Source organism: Bacillus rossius, chromosome 1 (genome assembly GCF_032445375.1).
Source record: "Bacillus rossius redtenbacheri isolate Brsri chromosome 1, Brsri_v3, whole genome shotgun sequence".
NCBI classification, from domain to species: Eukaryota; Metazoa; Arthropoda; class Insecta; order Phasmatodea; family Bacillidae; genus Bacillus; species Bacillus rossius.
The window spans coordinates 330,736,499-330,752,664 of record NC_086330.1 but is presented as its reverse complement, the minus strand read 5'-3'; the positions used below and the strand labels follow the sequence as shown (position 1 = coordinate 330,752,664).

The following is a 16,166-nucleotide window of genomic DNA, read 5'->3' as shown; positions in this document are numbered from 1 at the left end:
TGGAAGAAGACAAGCTAAGTATAGCTACTTTATTAATTGTACTCAGTGGCGTATGCTTTGTTCTATCCCAGAACCTCCAATAGTTAAATGTTATTTGTAAACAGTTCCTTGAATAGCTTTCCAGTTTTAACTGCGCACATTTATAAGCATAATAAAACAAAACAAGTCCCATTATTTACTACTCGATTATCTTTTTCATGGTTTAAAAATTATTATGCTTGAATGAAACATCAATTAAAATATAAAATTTTCTTAAGAAAAACTCAGTATTATCTCGAAAAACGTATTTAATATGTGTAAAAATAACCATAGCCATGTGTTGTACAAAGTTGCAATATCTTTCTTGTAGTATTAGAAACCATTCCTTGGCAACTGATTTCCAAACGAATCTTTTGTAAAAGCACAGAAAATTATTTTCTGTGTGCAGAATCACAGCTTCCCACTGACGTCAATAGGCACTTCGCAATTGTTAGTCTTCCGAGAGATATTCTGGCGCGATAGGCGGCTTGAATGGTGGCTCTGATACGCATCTATCTTGTCGACCATGACATCTTTTTATCCCGGATATGATTCACGCAAACATACGATACATGCTTGCTGCTCCGATCGAATTTCTTGGAACGACAGAATTTACAATAAATTTACGGTTTTTTTTCACGGGATTCCCACTTATGTTAAATTGTAAGCAGGATAAGCTTTAACTGCAATGCGACTGGCTACTTCAAGAAATGGTTAAAATTTATTTCGGAAAATACTATTTAATTTTACCTGGCATTTCAAATCTCTCAAATTTGTGAAGACCAATTTGTCAGCCATTCAACATAAAATTAGTTATTGTGATAGAAATACATACCTTAATCATGAAGTACTCGGTAGAATTGTAGTTAACCTAAAAAGTTTCATTTCTGTAATCCATTAAATTCTCATTATTTGTACTGCCAAAAAACTTTAGAAATGCAACTTTGGCTGCTAATTATACAAAAGTATGCTATGTATACCATCTATAAAGCCTACAAGTTGATCTGTGATTACTGTAAATATAAAATCGTGATATGAAATGGGGGGCAGCCGCTTTATATAATAACTGGTTGATACAAATAAATATCTTTTCCAATGAAGTAATCACCATTTAGCACTTAATTATTTTTGGAATGACTTCAACTGTGATAATACTTTTAATAACATTACTTTATGCAAATCTCTTAATGTGTGACCAATGTTGTAAAGAAGAGACATTAAGCCATGGATATTGAGATTTTTTAACATTTTTTTTTCACAAATTTTTTTTTTTATAGTTTATACTTTCTCTGAATTATTAATATTTAAAAGTCGGGACGTATTATTTTTAGAGTTACAAACATTGAGTGCCATGGGAACGATTCTATGTAATTCTTCAATGTATTTAATTCTGATGGTAAATTTCCATATAACTTAGTCGGCCCTATTATTAACTTTTGGCGTACTATCTTCTCCATAATATTACAAATATTTATTTAGGTTTATATATTCTTCCAATATACTTGATTATTTTCAGTAAAAATCATTTGACTTAGAAAAAAAGCATTCAATTTAAGAATATCAAGCATAACTTGGGATATGGTTGGACCCAAGTTTATTTCGGCAATTCATTGGGTAGCAAAATATACTTGAAGCACATATACATCATCTTGACGTCCTGACATGCTCTTGAGGACTCTGGGCCATTTGTAAACAGAGAGAATAAGTGGTCACAGAATCATCATTGGTTTTGACCAATTGAGCTCTAAATTTTATTTATTATGTACAGACAATTAGAGTTAACAAGGAGTGAAATGAATCCGGGAAATAATCATGGCGCTAGATATTGTACTTGGACATACTTCTGCACGTGTATCCTGAAGCGACAGTGATCCCCCATATTTTAGAGACTTAGTTTTCTAATTATTTTTTTGAAAATAATTACTGAATTTTTCTCCATAATTCTTTCTTGTATTCAAGTTCTGAAGTGGGCTGTTTATGATGTGTCGAGAAATGATCTTGTGGGCGTCTTTGATTTGCCAAAATAATTCTGATACAAGAAATTAAAAAAAAAAAGTATTTATAAATATTTTAGTGACATTACTCTACAGTTCTTGAAACTACGCGGTACAGGCATTCTAGATTATTGGTGGGATTTAGTTCGTATTCAGTGACTGGCCGAAAACAATGTTGCGAAAGTCATGATGGTAATTTCAAAATCACTTACGGTAGAGTGAAATTATTTTGAACATCGAAGTGCAATTAGCGCTTAGGTACGTATCAATTATAATTTTTGTAGTATGCAATGTATGATTTGACTTAAGTATTGTACATTTCAGTGTTTAATATTCTCATCAGATATTAGTCGCAAAATAATTGTGTGATAAGTTTTGCATAGCAACAAACCGATGATCAATACTTAGAGGCAGATATTCTTTTAGAAAAAAAAATTACGATAAAATACTGGTAGCGTCGTCTGTGTTTCGTGATTGATTGAGTTTCTTTCAGGCATACACGTCTACTGTCGGAAACTACACTAATCACAGCCATTGTGGAAGCAAAGCCTCCTAAATGACCCTCTAAAATAAGCAACATTTTGCAAACAGACGCTAATTACAAGGCTGGCACAAGAATACCGCTTTGCTGACAAGTTCACGTTATGTTTGTTTCTCAAAGATCGCTTCCCTTATTACCTTATAGTGTACACTCTAAAACCACTTTATTTATGGCAAAAACAAATTAATTAAACTTATTTTTGGCTCAAATTAAACAAATCTAACATTTAAACAACCGTAATATTAAAAAATCATATTATTTCCAGAAAAACATTTGTTGGACATTTATGTTTCGTGACCAGAAAATTTCGCGGCTTCATGTCGCTATTGGCAAAAATTCAAATTCATTTACCTTTAAGTAGTTTTTTGCCATTGGCTCACTCTACATCTGGACGACTCTGCGGGCCAATGAGAAATCCTCAACCAAGAAATATCGAATCACAGCCAAACCAGTTGAGACCACTCACAAGTCAGCGGCCAATGATCTGGCGTTATTTGCCCGAATATACAGAGAACTGTGTAGTATGTATGAAAGTCATCGAAATCACGAATTTTTCCAATCCTTGCCTATGTAATGTTTTACCTGTACATTAATATTTATTTAATTAAGGTTTATAGCTGGCTTTGTAACACATACATCTCTTCATGTACGTAAACAGTAGCAAACGTTGTCATTAAGAAAGTTGTACTTAGTAAATAACAGTGCAAACATGTGTTTACTCTGAATGTAACATGCCAAACCAAAACATTGTAGCAGCATGATCTTAACATTGGCTCATATATAATAATAATTTTTGCTCGTCGCAAAAACTAGTTTGTTATGGCGAGTGAAACGATTTCATCAAGTAATACCCAACAACTCCAAGGTTTTTGTGGAAAAACCTGGCCGATAGGTGGCAGACGGTATGCCCAGTATGAACAATCCATCTGTGTTATAAATGTAATACCTACATTATGACAACGAAATATTATTTTCGCTTAGAAAAAACATTTTCAGTCAATATTCAGATTTATAATTATGGGCCGAAAAAATATGCGTTTTCAATGACCTCTAGTATAGACTCCAGTCCTCTGCACACTCAGGCAAAAGTCACATGTTCTTTGGCTGGTAAATGGTGAAACGTTTCAACTTGGTGGCCTGTGATTCGGTAATTCTTTAGTTGAGAGTTTCTCATTGGCAGGATTATTCCCTATAAACTGTGTGTCAATAATGGAAGCAGCTTATACACATTTGAATAATTTCCTGTCACGAACTGAATCCGCTAATTTTTTCGGTAATTCAAATTACTTAAAAATAAGTTAATCATCATTGACAAGAGAATATAAATAATAATTTAACAATTTATCTATAAAATGTATTTGTAGTCATACCTCCTGCCGCTAGGTAATTTTCACACTCCCGCCTGTATTGTTAGTATAGGACTACCGGGTATACCAAACACCTGGAAATAACACGGATTCTTTTAGTCACTGCATACACACACACACATATAGGCTATATAAATTTGAATTTCTTTGATAATTGGATTACAATTGATTGTACACTGTGAGCCAGTCAACTACCAGCAGCAGTAGTGTGGCCGAATCACATCAACTCACTCGAAGAAAGAAGAGGTTCTACAGTATGGAATCAGCCAATATGAAAGCATATATGTGTTGAGTATACATAGGACTGCGCCAAATGAATTCGCAAAATGTCCGGGTCTATAGGTATTAGTCTTTTCACAGGAAAATACAATTTCTGTTATTTTATAAAAGGATGCTTTGGAAACCAGTTGCCAAGAAATAGTATATAATACTACAAGAAGAATATTGAATTTTAATTGATGTTTCATTCAAGCATATATATATATTGTAAACCATGGAAAAGATAATAGCATTTTCAACAATTTCACTTTTTTGTTGTTGTATCATGTTTATTATTGGCGCGGTTAAAGCTGAAAAGATATCCAGGGAACGGTTTACAAATAACTTTTTTAACTGTTTGCGGTATGAATGGCCGGGTAAGAATCCGAACCCAGTATTACGCGAATACTATTTTGTAATAAGTTAGAGACCGGAAAAATTCGCGAATTAATTTCGCGATAGGCTAAAATACAAATAGTTATACCTCAGAGCTGCCTCTGCTATTGGCTCACAACTCACCTGGATGACTCTGGGCCAATGAGAAACACCCAACCAAAGCTTTATCGAATCACTGGCTGCTACGTTGGGACGTCTCACAAGACAGCAGCCAATGAGTGGGTGACATTTGACCGAGTGTACGTAGAACTATGGAGTTCATCCTACAGGTCATTGAACCCGCGAATTTTCCCGGTCTCTAGTTATTACTAGAGACCGGAAAAATTCGCGGGTTCAACGACCTCCAGGATAGACTCCAATATCCTCTACACACTCGGGCAAATGCCAACTGTTCATTGGCTGCTGGCTTGTGAGTCGTCTCGACTGGGTGGCCTGTGATTCGACACTTCTATCAGTGAGGGTCTCTAATTGGCCGTCAGTCCTCCAGATTAACAGCGAACCAATGACAGAAGTAGCACTAAGATTTATAATTATTTGAATTTTAGCATAACACGAAATGAACCCGCGAATTTTTCCGGTCTCTAGTAATAACACAGTAGTTTTCATGTAAACGTACAAAATATCAGTGTCATTTTTAAATTGATATTTCTGTTTCGTTTTCAAAAAAAATGACAGCGTAGCGTGTTGGGTTTCACGGAGTGCTTGACACCGTAGCGGAGTAGCGGCGGGCGCTTGTGGTCGGGACGTGTCTCGCTCCGGAGCGCCTGCATCGGGGCCGTCTCGTCGCGGCGGTCCCCGTCCTCTGTCCCCGCCCGCTGAGGCGCGGTGTCCGACTGCGGTCGACCGCCCGTCGTCCGTTGACCCTCCCCTCCTTCCCCCTTCCCACCATACCCACCACTCGTGGCCGGAAGTGCTCTATTTCGGACGCGGCGACTTTCCACCAGTTCCACAGCCCCGGCGTCCTTTGTCCCAGAAGAAAGTGGTTTTTTTTTTGCTAAGGAATAACGCAGGGAACGGAAAAATTCGCGGGTTCAAAGACCTGCAGGATGAACTCAATAGTTCTACGTACACTAGGTCACATGTCACCCACTCGTTGGGCTGCTGTCTTGTGAGACGTCGCAACGTAGTAAGTAGCCTGTGATTCGATAAAGCTTTGGTCGGGTATTTCTCATTGGCCCAGAGTCATCCAGGTGAGTTGTGAGCCAATAGCAGAGACAGCACTGAGATATAACTATTTGTATTTTAGCCTATCGCGAAATGAATTCGCGAATTTTTCCGGTCCCTAGGAATAAGTTGCTCTGGTTACCAAAGTAGACTTGGAGCAGGTATACGAGGCTCGACCACAAAGTAAGTTTCCCTAGCGTCGTTTACAGAAGGGGGGAAAAAAACCACGATTCGATTAAAATATTTTTGTTGCAGCAGATAACAGTAAGTGTTCTATTTTTAAATATAATCGCCACCGGAATTGAGTAGTTTGTAGAGACCTGTAAAATTCGCGATTTCAAATCCCTAAAGGATAGACTCCATGATCCTCAATGCACTCGTACAAATTACATCTGCTGATTGGTTACCGACTCGTAACACCTGTTGACTGGAATGATCGTGATTCGCTAATTCTTCTGTTAAAGATTTTTCATTGGCCTAGAGTCCTTCAGTTAAACTGTTGCCCATCACTGAAGCAAAATAATGTCAAAAGTATTTGGACTCTATCATATCGCGAAATGACTCCGCGAATTTTACAGGTATCTATTAATTTGTAGAAACCCGGAAATTTCGCGGATTCGCCTGGCCTCAGGGTAGAATTTAAAGTCGTAGGGTTGCTCAACCCATTTTTGCTTTCCCATTCGTTGATTTCTTAGCGAGAATATTATTACCCTTGCTAATTTGTGCTCCTTTATTCGCTTACTTCTCTTCTATAGCTGGGCATCGTTGGGTCACGTTCGTAGAGGGGCGTGTCCAAATAACTGCGGTCCAATCATTACTATAGTCCGAGAGTGCGAAGATTTGCATTCCAACTTGCGACTTAACGAAGGGCGAAATATCCGTGTCTCTAGAGTCATTTTTAACGACCGGAAAAATTCGCGGCTTAATTTCGTGATAGGACTGTATACCTACCTCTAAGCTGCTTCCGCTATTGGCACACAGTTTAAAGGGAAATAATCCTGGGCAATGAAAAACCTTCATCTAAAGAATTACCGAATCGCAGGCTACCATGTTGGGACGTCTCACCAGTCGGCAGCCAATGAACATGTGACATTTGCCCGAGTGTACAGAGGACTGTGGAATCTATCCGAGAGGTCACTGGAAACGGGAATCATTCCGGTCCCTAGTCATTTGCCATACTGTGGTAACAACCTCTGAATACTTGTATCGTAGAAGTCTGCCGTCTGGCATTGGAACCACTGTGTGCCAACCATCCCCGCCTTCTGTCATTCTTAAATGCTGAGGCTGACCGGACGTGTTCCCACACAAGCTCCTCAAGGGAGTCTGTGGAGATTGATGGCCTCCCGCTGCCCTTCTCATCACGTACACTTTGTCGACCTGCACCAGCGACGCACCATCTGCTTGGCTCATGACATTAGGCAAGCAGACCCGGCACAGCTGACGATGTATGCCCTGCGCATTCACAAACACTTTTATCACACACCGCACTTCACAGTCGGCGAGAGCTGTAATATGATCATCCCGTCTCCCAACAGCTGCGACGGTGCTGCTGTGAGAACGTGGCAAGTAACATCAGCGCACGCTCCAAGTTTGAACAAGTTGTGACTTGTCAGTTGGCTCTCAAAACCCCGGAAGAATAAGGTCGTGTTTACCGTGACTGTCGTTTATCATGAAGAGAGACCACGATAATTTCACGGATTCGACTGGCCTCAGAGTATAATTCGAAGTCATAGGTATGCTTAACCCATGTTTGCTTTCCCGTTGTTTGATTTCTTAGCGAAAACATTTTATCCTTGTTAATTGGGACAAATAAATTATTTCGTAGTCTCAAAACATAGATTTATTATTGAAAAATAATAGTGTTTATTACGTAGTAAGCTATTTTGGGGACACTGAAAACGCATGTGGTTATCGACACAAAATATTTCGCAGTGTTTTATACTGACAAATGATTATGTGGTGGTAAAAAATATTTTCATTCTCTGTATGTGTAGGTGTGTTTGTGTGTGTATGCGTGTATCCTACTATATTAACTGACAGCTCATGACGTCATGACTCGTGTTGGATTGCTTTTCATACTGACATACTAGTTTTTTTCTGTCTATTGTTGGGAACGGATTCGATCCAAAACTGAAGATTATTTAATGAAGTAGCAGTCTCCAAGCATTAAAAAACCCCGCTATAAACACGAAACTGTTAGTGAAACTGATGAGTGATGTTCGACGAATAATTTGGTCAAAACTGTTTCAGTGAAGCGGTACTTACAGTTTCGCAGTTAAGAGTGCAGTGTTTGGTAAACCATCTTGACGCTAAACGCTATACCTATGACTGCAGTGTGTTTCCGGGTTGCGGGCTGCTGGCTGCATTCCGTGCTAGATGCTGTTATATCATTCACCGGGCAGCCACTATCACGGTCATGTAGATAGGTCTGGCAACTTCCTATCCTTTGCCTTGGCCTGTCTCGGCTTAGTGAAGCTCGCGGCGGCCTGCGAACTCACGGCGCTAGAAGTAGGTGTCCCCTTCATTAATATTGGATTAAATAGGAGTTTCGTATGTATGCTATTATTCTTAATCCCGTCTCAATTTCTGCCAATTTCTTCCCACATTACTATTTTTTTTTCCGTCGTTTGGGTGCTTGGTAAATGCCTAATCTGTACCAATGCAATTGTGAATGCCTCGCTTTTGTATTGCGCCTGGGTGTAATAAAAGTTACGGCTTAAAACCGTCAAGTTTTTGTCGTTTTTATACCTACCTAACGACCCGGTTAAAAGAAGAAAATAGCAAGCTGCAATACCAGGAAAATTAAGTTTTGAAATCTTACTTAGATTAAAAAGAATTACTGAATTAAAAATCACATTTGAAAGAATGACATAAGTTGACGTTTAATATGTAGAGCAAACGAATATTCTTGATTTGTAATATTTGTGATATGCAACCGACATTTAAAACATGCACTCTTATGGGAGATCCCAGTTTGTTCGGGATCCGCATTCTCAACACTCCACAGCATTTAACTGATAATTGCGACAGTGTTACAAGTTATTGCTATACATTTAATCTCTGCAAAGCTCCCAAATAAATTTAAAATCTTAAACAGTAACCGCAGTTTAAAAGTAAACAGAATTTAAAAAAAAAATATGCCCACGTTTATAAGAAACTCCCATTCTCAATGTTGACAATGGGTTCCACTGCTACTAGCGCCGTTAGTTCGCAGGCCGCCGCAAACTTCACTGAGCGGAGGAGAATGACAGTAAGTTGCCAGACCTGTCTGTATGATCGTGGCCAATATAGAGCGGCTCACTCTTAGCTTGCAGTAAATAGCTACCTGTTGCCAGATTAAAACTACCCGGCTTTTTGTTTATCACTTTGATTGTGATAAGTTTTAATTTTAAAAAAACTATTTGTATAATTAAAAAAAACTATTTGCAGATATTTATAAGACAATATTTTGTTTATATTGACAGCATTATTACATTTGTAGTCATTTTGACCAAAATAAATAATTCAGTCCTAATCACCGATAATTATTTCACAGGGGAAACTAATTTTAGATGTCGGTCACTTTTAATAAACAATACATTCCATTAAATTATGTGCTATGCTCAAAAGTGCAAAAAATGTTTTTAAAAAATGATAGAAAGACATTGTTTACAAAAACAGTTGAAACCAAGATGGGGTCTTTCAATTACGTCTCCTTTGAAATAATAATAAAAAAATTGAATAAAATGGAATATTATCAGATGACGCTCTTGATGAAATTCAACAACAAAATGGATTTACAAAATTCTCATCCCAAATTTTACTTAACAAAATACAATGTTTCATATACATTTTATTGAATTAACAATTTTATCTTCATTTGTTTTTGCTCTGGCATACATCTGGCAACAGTGTACACAGAAACAAGACAGGGCTAATGGCATAGGAAATGCATGTTGCATAGACGACAGCTGGTCTCACAATGATACGCACTTCCGTCGTCATATTTTATACTTGGATGCTGCCAAACTTTTGGGGAAATTTAGCTTGTCAAGGTTAACCAGCTTGAAGATCATGTACGCTGAGCACTTACAAATGATAAAACAAACCCTGAAATATTTATTTATATATATTTTCGAGTTAATTTTTTTTCAGACAATTTTTGTTTCAAATATCAAACTCAAAACTTGTTCATAGGCAAGTAAAGAACATAAAACGGAACCAACTTAACAAATATACAAACTAAAAAAACTTTTAAATGAAGGCATATTTGAGGAGGTTATAATTTCATCGTTTCGTCCGTCGAAGGTTTAAGCTTGGCAAGGTTTTGACGGACGAACGGACGGACGGAATTTTTCGGGCCATCTGATTTGCTGATTGTCACGTGATTGACGGACAGACGGGTGACGGTTGGACGAGACGGTACATTTTGAGTCCAGTTTAGTGATGAAACGCGCTGTAGCACAGCAGCTCGCGGTGCAAGGCCTACCGTATTCCCGTCCTGTCTGATAAGCTCTTGGCGCTTGCAGCGAAAAGGGCGTTTGTTTACCTGCCACGTCACCGTGAAAGGCGTGGTACTTCTGGTCCGTCGCGTTGAAGAGACAGACCGCCCGGATATTAGATAGATTTTTTTGGTTATCGAAGAGGGGGGGGGGGGGGGGCTGATTAAAACCATTCCTAAACCATCGATCGCTGTGCACACACGGCACAGCGAATCACAGATTATTACGAACTCTTGGTAGAACTATAGCAAAATACGTTTAGAGTTTTTTGAGCGGTGCCTCATTATGAGGATGCTTCCATTAGAAATAGCAATTCTATTTAATTTTTAGTGTAGTTCATAATATTAATCATAAGTTTTTAAAAAGCCTACCTCGTTGTCAGCAGTGGGAAACCAAACTTTTTTTTTCACTACATATATGAAAACACCGATGAACGTTTTAAATATTTCATTAGGTGTACAACACGTGACAACTTTGTCCCATACGTGACACTTTATAAAAATCTATAACTCCTAAAACATTCTCACTTTGGTTCTCTTTTATAGCTCATCCAATAGCAAAATTTTATAAATTGTTGTAAAAATATCAAAACGGAAAAAGACATTTTTGTTTGACTGCCTTAAATCCCTGAAGTTGTAAGCGTGAATAAATGGTAGTAAATACGTGCCCCACACGTTAAAGCTGGTATTAATTATTTTGTCCCCAATTTTTTTGTAACAAATTAATGATTTACATAGTTAAAATAAATTATGTCATAATATGCTTTCATGCGATTTGTTACATATACCTACCAAATATTCCCACTGATGCTTAATGCATGGAATATAAAATATAACCGGGAAATTAGTTAAAATGTCACACAATCGAATAATAAACTCTCAATTTCTTCACGTTAGTTCACAAGTTCAGTTTTTCATATTCTCGCTTTAAGGTTATTTTTACAACTGAAACGCCTTGATTGGTTGTCTTTTAGTAACTATTGTTTCTATGGAAATAGGGTCCATATTCGTAAACGATTCATAGGTGAATGCAACTCGTTTTTGACACATTTGTTGCACCTTTAAGTACAGAATGTCCATACAAGAATTTCCCAGTTTAAATAGTATATTATAACAGTTTAATTAAGACTATTTTCAACAAATCATACATCAAATTGAAAGTAAACTAACCTAGATTTTTTTTCTAAACAAATGTTTACTATGTGTACCTTTAGTTATACGGCACACATCCAACCTAAAGTTCAATTCTTCCCACACTTCGGTTGGAGTAATGGAAACAATAGCCTCTTTAGTTCTGTGTCTCAATTTGGGCAAATCATTAGACAGCGGCGAAACGTCGACACGATCTTTTAAATGCCCCAAATGGGAAAAAAAATCGTGTGACGTTATGTCAAGTGAACGCGAAGGCCAGCGAAACAGAACTCTGTCATCTCGACCGTTACGACAAAACCAACGGTCAGGGACTTCGATGTTCAACCGCTCCCGTACAAATATATTCCAATGGGGAGGGGTTCCATCCTGTGCATCCTTTACTAACTAAGGAATGAGCCGTTCTTTCGCGTTGCAAGCGGGAAAACAACAAAGCAGTTGGTACTCGCGCATGCGCTAATCTAAAAGTTTTTGAGCTACTCTTTAATTGTGACCTTGAACCAACAGTCTACAACGCTTACAGGTGATACTATTAAATGTTATAAATGGGGCATTTTTAATGGACAAACTGTATAACGGCCACCATTTAAATTTCTTCTGGAATACGCGTGCCACCGACGTAAAGACGGCACCACGTAATTACCTTGTGCGTAAAGCCGAGGCATCGATGCGCGTCTCGTAGTCTCTTTTAGCACATGGAAACTATCCCTAATCATCCGGGAAGGGAGGTGGGGGTTAGGCCATGCTACTTTTGTAATAAAAAGCCCCTTTTTGCGGGAGACATGTTGCGCTTGTAAAATAGTAGTAAATGAAACGTATACATGTGAGTGTTAGTAATCCCATTACTACTAATGTTTTGAACAAATTAATTTATTATACAATAAGTAGAGACCGGTAAAATTCGCAGATTCATTTCGTGATAGTTAAAATTTAAATAATTATACCTTGGAGCTGCTTCTGCCATCGGTACACTGGTAATCTAGTGGACTGTGAGTCTATTAGAGACCCTTTATCATAGAAGTATTGAATCACAGGCTACCCAGTCGAGACGACTCACAAGTCAGCAGCCAATGAACTGGTGGCAATTGCCCGAGTGTGCAGAGGATTGTGGAGTCTATCCTGGAGATCATTGAACCCGCAAGTTTTCTACAAGCGGATTAATTTTCTACAGGCTAGACTCGACTTATCTGTACATAGTAAAGCCGTTTTAGATTATTCATTGGTCGAGAACCAGGTCACATCCTTGGACGGGTTACGATACGTGTGATTGGGTAACCACTTCGTATTGTTTATACTGTATAAGTAGAGAGAGACCTGTAAAATTCGCGGATTCATTTCGCGATAGGATAGAGTCCAAATACTTTTGACATTATTTTGCTTCAGTGATTGGGCCACAGTTTATCTGAAGGACTCTGGGCCAATGACAAATCTTTAACAGAAGAATTAGCGAATCACGATCATTCCAGTCAACAGGTGTTACGAGTCGGTAACCAATCAGCAGATGTAATTTGCACGAGTGCGTAGAGGATCATGGAGTCTATCCTTTAGGGATTTGAAATCGCGAATTTTACAGGTCTCTATGTATCAGGGATTGCAAGAGCACTGTAGTTCAATCAATTTGAAGTAGATGTATATGTGCTTTAAGTCTACTTTGCTACCCAGGGAATTCGCAGAATAATCGTATGTCACATATTGCTTGCGACTGGGTTGAAAAATGTTGCTGCTTAATTATGATATACCTTTATTATTATTATTATTATTATTATTATTATTATTATTATTATATATTCAAGCAAGTCAATTTCCCAGCTCCGCTTTTTGAAGCGTAGACACACGAAAATTTCGCGAATTCGTTTGGCATCCTTGTAGTTGCTTTATCAGCGTTTACTTTTACATTGGCACTAAATTACAGAATAAATAACCAAGTAGTCACTGTATTATTTTACATACTCAGATATGTTTTTATACTGAATGAAGCGAATGTGAGAAAAATTCTCATGTGCAATCAATTCCGTAACACTATAACACACGACCAATGATGAGTTTAAAAAAACTAACTTTAGAGTAATTATTGACAACCATATAAGTTTTAAAAAACAAATATTTAGTACCCGATTCGCTTACTTATCACCTAGCTCGGCATCTTTGGCTCATGGTCGTAAAGGGGCGTATTAAAATAACTGCGATCGAATCATGAACTCATTGCAATGACTCCGCAAAATTTCCGTTCTTATAGTGAAGTGTATTCCTTTCTTAATTCTAAAACTTACTTACGTTTCTTCGTGCAACACACAAATTTAAAATTTAATTACCTGATGGACATTACTGCATGCCTTTTTATTTAAACAATGCAAATGGTTTACCTGTTCATATTTATACAAAACATGTTTTGTTAATTTGTACTTGTAGCTTAATATTAACAGTTAATAATATATTATATCTCACCTTATATAATTTAGAGGCCAAAAGATGTTATCAACCTTAATTTCGTTGTGAAGGGAAATTTTACTACAAACTAAATGTCTACAAATTTATTTTTCTGTTTTTTTACCATTATTAAAAAATAAAATTACTTGATATTATAAAATAAATATCTATGAATCACATTATAAGTAAGTTTAAGTTACGTTTTTGACTTTTTTTACTTAAGGGATTGCCTAACAAGATTAAGGCTGTATGTTCGTAAGTCCAAACTTATTTTATCAAGGTGTTTTAAGTTTTCAGTCGAATGTGCATTATATGTGTTAGTATAGTTTCCTAATTTATAGTTACAAATTACAGAGTAATCTATTTATATTTATTATATTATAGTTTGCGTAATACAATTAAACCATTACATTAAAATGCATTTTTTTGTGTGTGTTTCAGGTGAGACAATTTTTGTTTGATGCTGCATCTACAGAGAGATATATGAAACATATATAGGCTACACGTTTTCTGGTAAGTTCTCTTGCTGTATTGGAGTTTTACAATTACTGTAAGTTTAGTTTCACTTAGTTGGGTCCTGTACAAAGTAAGTTACCCTGAGAAGTCATTTGCGTTTAGTATTGAATATTTTTTTTACATATATTACTAAAACTGTAATAATACTGTCAATAGACACCACGATATGTCTCTTTGAAAATATTTTGATTTTGTGTGCATAAACGTTTCTAAAATTGCTGTGGAAAAAAAAACTGTTGCAACCAATATGACGTATTTTATTCCCTTAAACATTTGTGATAATTTGTGTCTTTAAACGTTAAAATAATTGTCATTGTTTAGTATACATGTGGTAGCTATTTTATGTTTTTTATATACATCCGAAATTTGTTGTTGACTTACAGTAAAATGAGATGCTGATCCAGTTTTAGTTTCAGAAGTCCTAAAAAAAAAGGTACAAGTGAAATTTAGCTTGTCACCTGAAACGAATCCCCGAGGACTGGAAAAATTCGCGGGTTCAGTGACCTCCAGGATGGACTCCACGATGCTCTGCATATTTTGGCAGACGTTGCCTGTTCCTTTGGCTGCTGACTTGTGAGGCGTCTCGACTGGGTAACTTGTAATTCGATACGTCTTTGATTGAGGGTCTCTAATTGGCCCACAGTCCTCCACATTAACAGATAACCAGTAGCAGAAGCAGCGCAAAGGTATAATTGTTTGTATTTCAGCATATCACGAAACGAATCAGCGAATTTTTCCGGTCTCTGCGAATCCCTTGAATTTACGGCACTCTAGGCTGGGCAAAATTTCATTATGTTTCATGTAGGGAAATTGTGTATGCGAATAGGTCCGTTTATCACTAGTGTTGTGTATCGAGCCGATGTGGCGTTCTACATAAAATTGATCCATAGCGTGTCTCAGCCTTAGTTTGGCAGTGTGCATTTAAATGGGAATTTACTCTCTTTCCAATTCACCTTTTATGCTATTAGCGCTGTCATTGTTTTGGTGTACTCTGTTGCCAGATATACGCCATAGATCGCGGAAGTTTTAGACAAAACGTTTATAATGTGCTGAAAATTTTTTCCCTTCAAAATATCTGAAAACATGGTATTTTGTAAAGGAAAATTTGGAATGAGACTTTTGGAAACAGCCTGCATTGTCATGTAGTGTTTCATAAAGCGAATCATCTGATAATATTTAATTTTTACTTGTAAGGAGACATAACTGAAAGTCGCCAGCATGGTTTCAACGGGTTTTGTCAACAATTTTTTAAATATTTTTTTAATATTAAAATATTTGACTCTGTTTGATCATTGCACATAATTTTATGGAATATTTTTGATAGAATTAGTGAATGACTGCTATAAATAGTTTCTCCTGTGAAATACAATTTGTGTTTAGCAATTAATTTTGTTTTCTTTTAGAATGACTACAATTGCAATGATACTGTCAATATACTCTTTTTTATGGTCTTAGAAAAATAAAGAAAAATATTTTTTTTCTAAAATTAAGCTAATTATAATCAACGAAGGCATACAAAATAAGTGTTTTTAATATAAACACGCTGGATAGTATCAATCTTGCAACAGTGGGCGCTAACATAGGAACGAGACACTATAGTGTATCGCTTTGTACGCGACGACTCCAGCGAAAATCATAAGCATTTCAGGACCCATGATCATTGACAGTCTCGCTTCTTCTAGAATAATGTCCTACTCACGTGTGTTCATTAATACATCTCACGTAAGCATACCTCTCTGTCGTTCACACACGTGTGTCGGTGGAGCGTTTCCACGGATGCGTCGGCTGGCCAGGGCATTGATGTCAAGTATGACTGATTTTCCGTAAATATTACTGATTTAGACTCAATTCGCGGA

At 37.0% G+C, this 16,166-nt stretch overlaps 1 protein-coding gene across 10 annotated transcripts in view; it reads left to right on the top strand.

Moving 5' to 3' along the window:
* Positions 1–16,166, top strand: part of LOC134528037 (ankyrin-3) — a 386,196-nt gene that overhangs the window by 114,827 nt on the left and 255,203 nt on the right. The gene's annotated exons all lie outside the window — the stretch shown is intronic.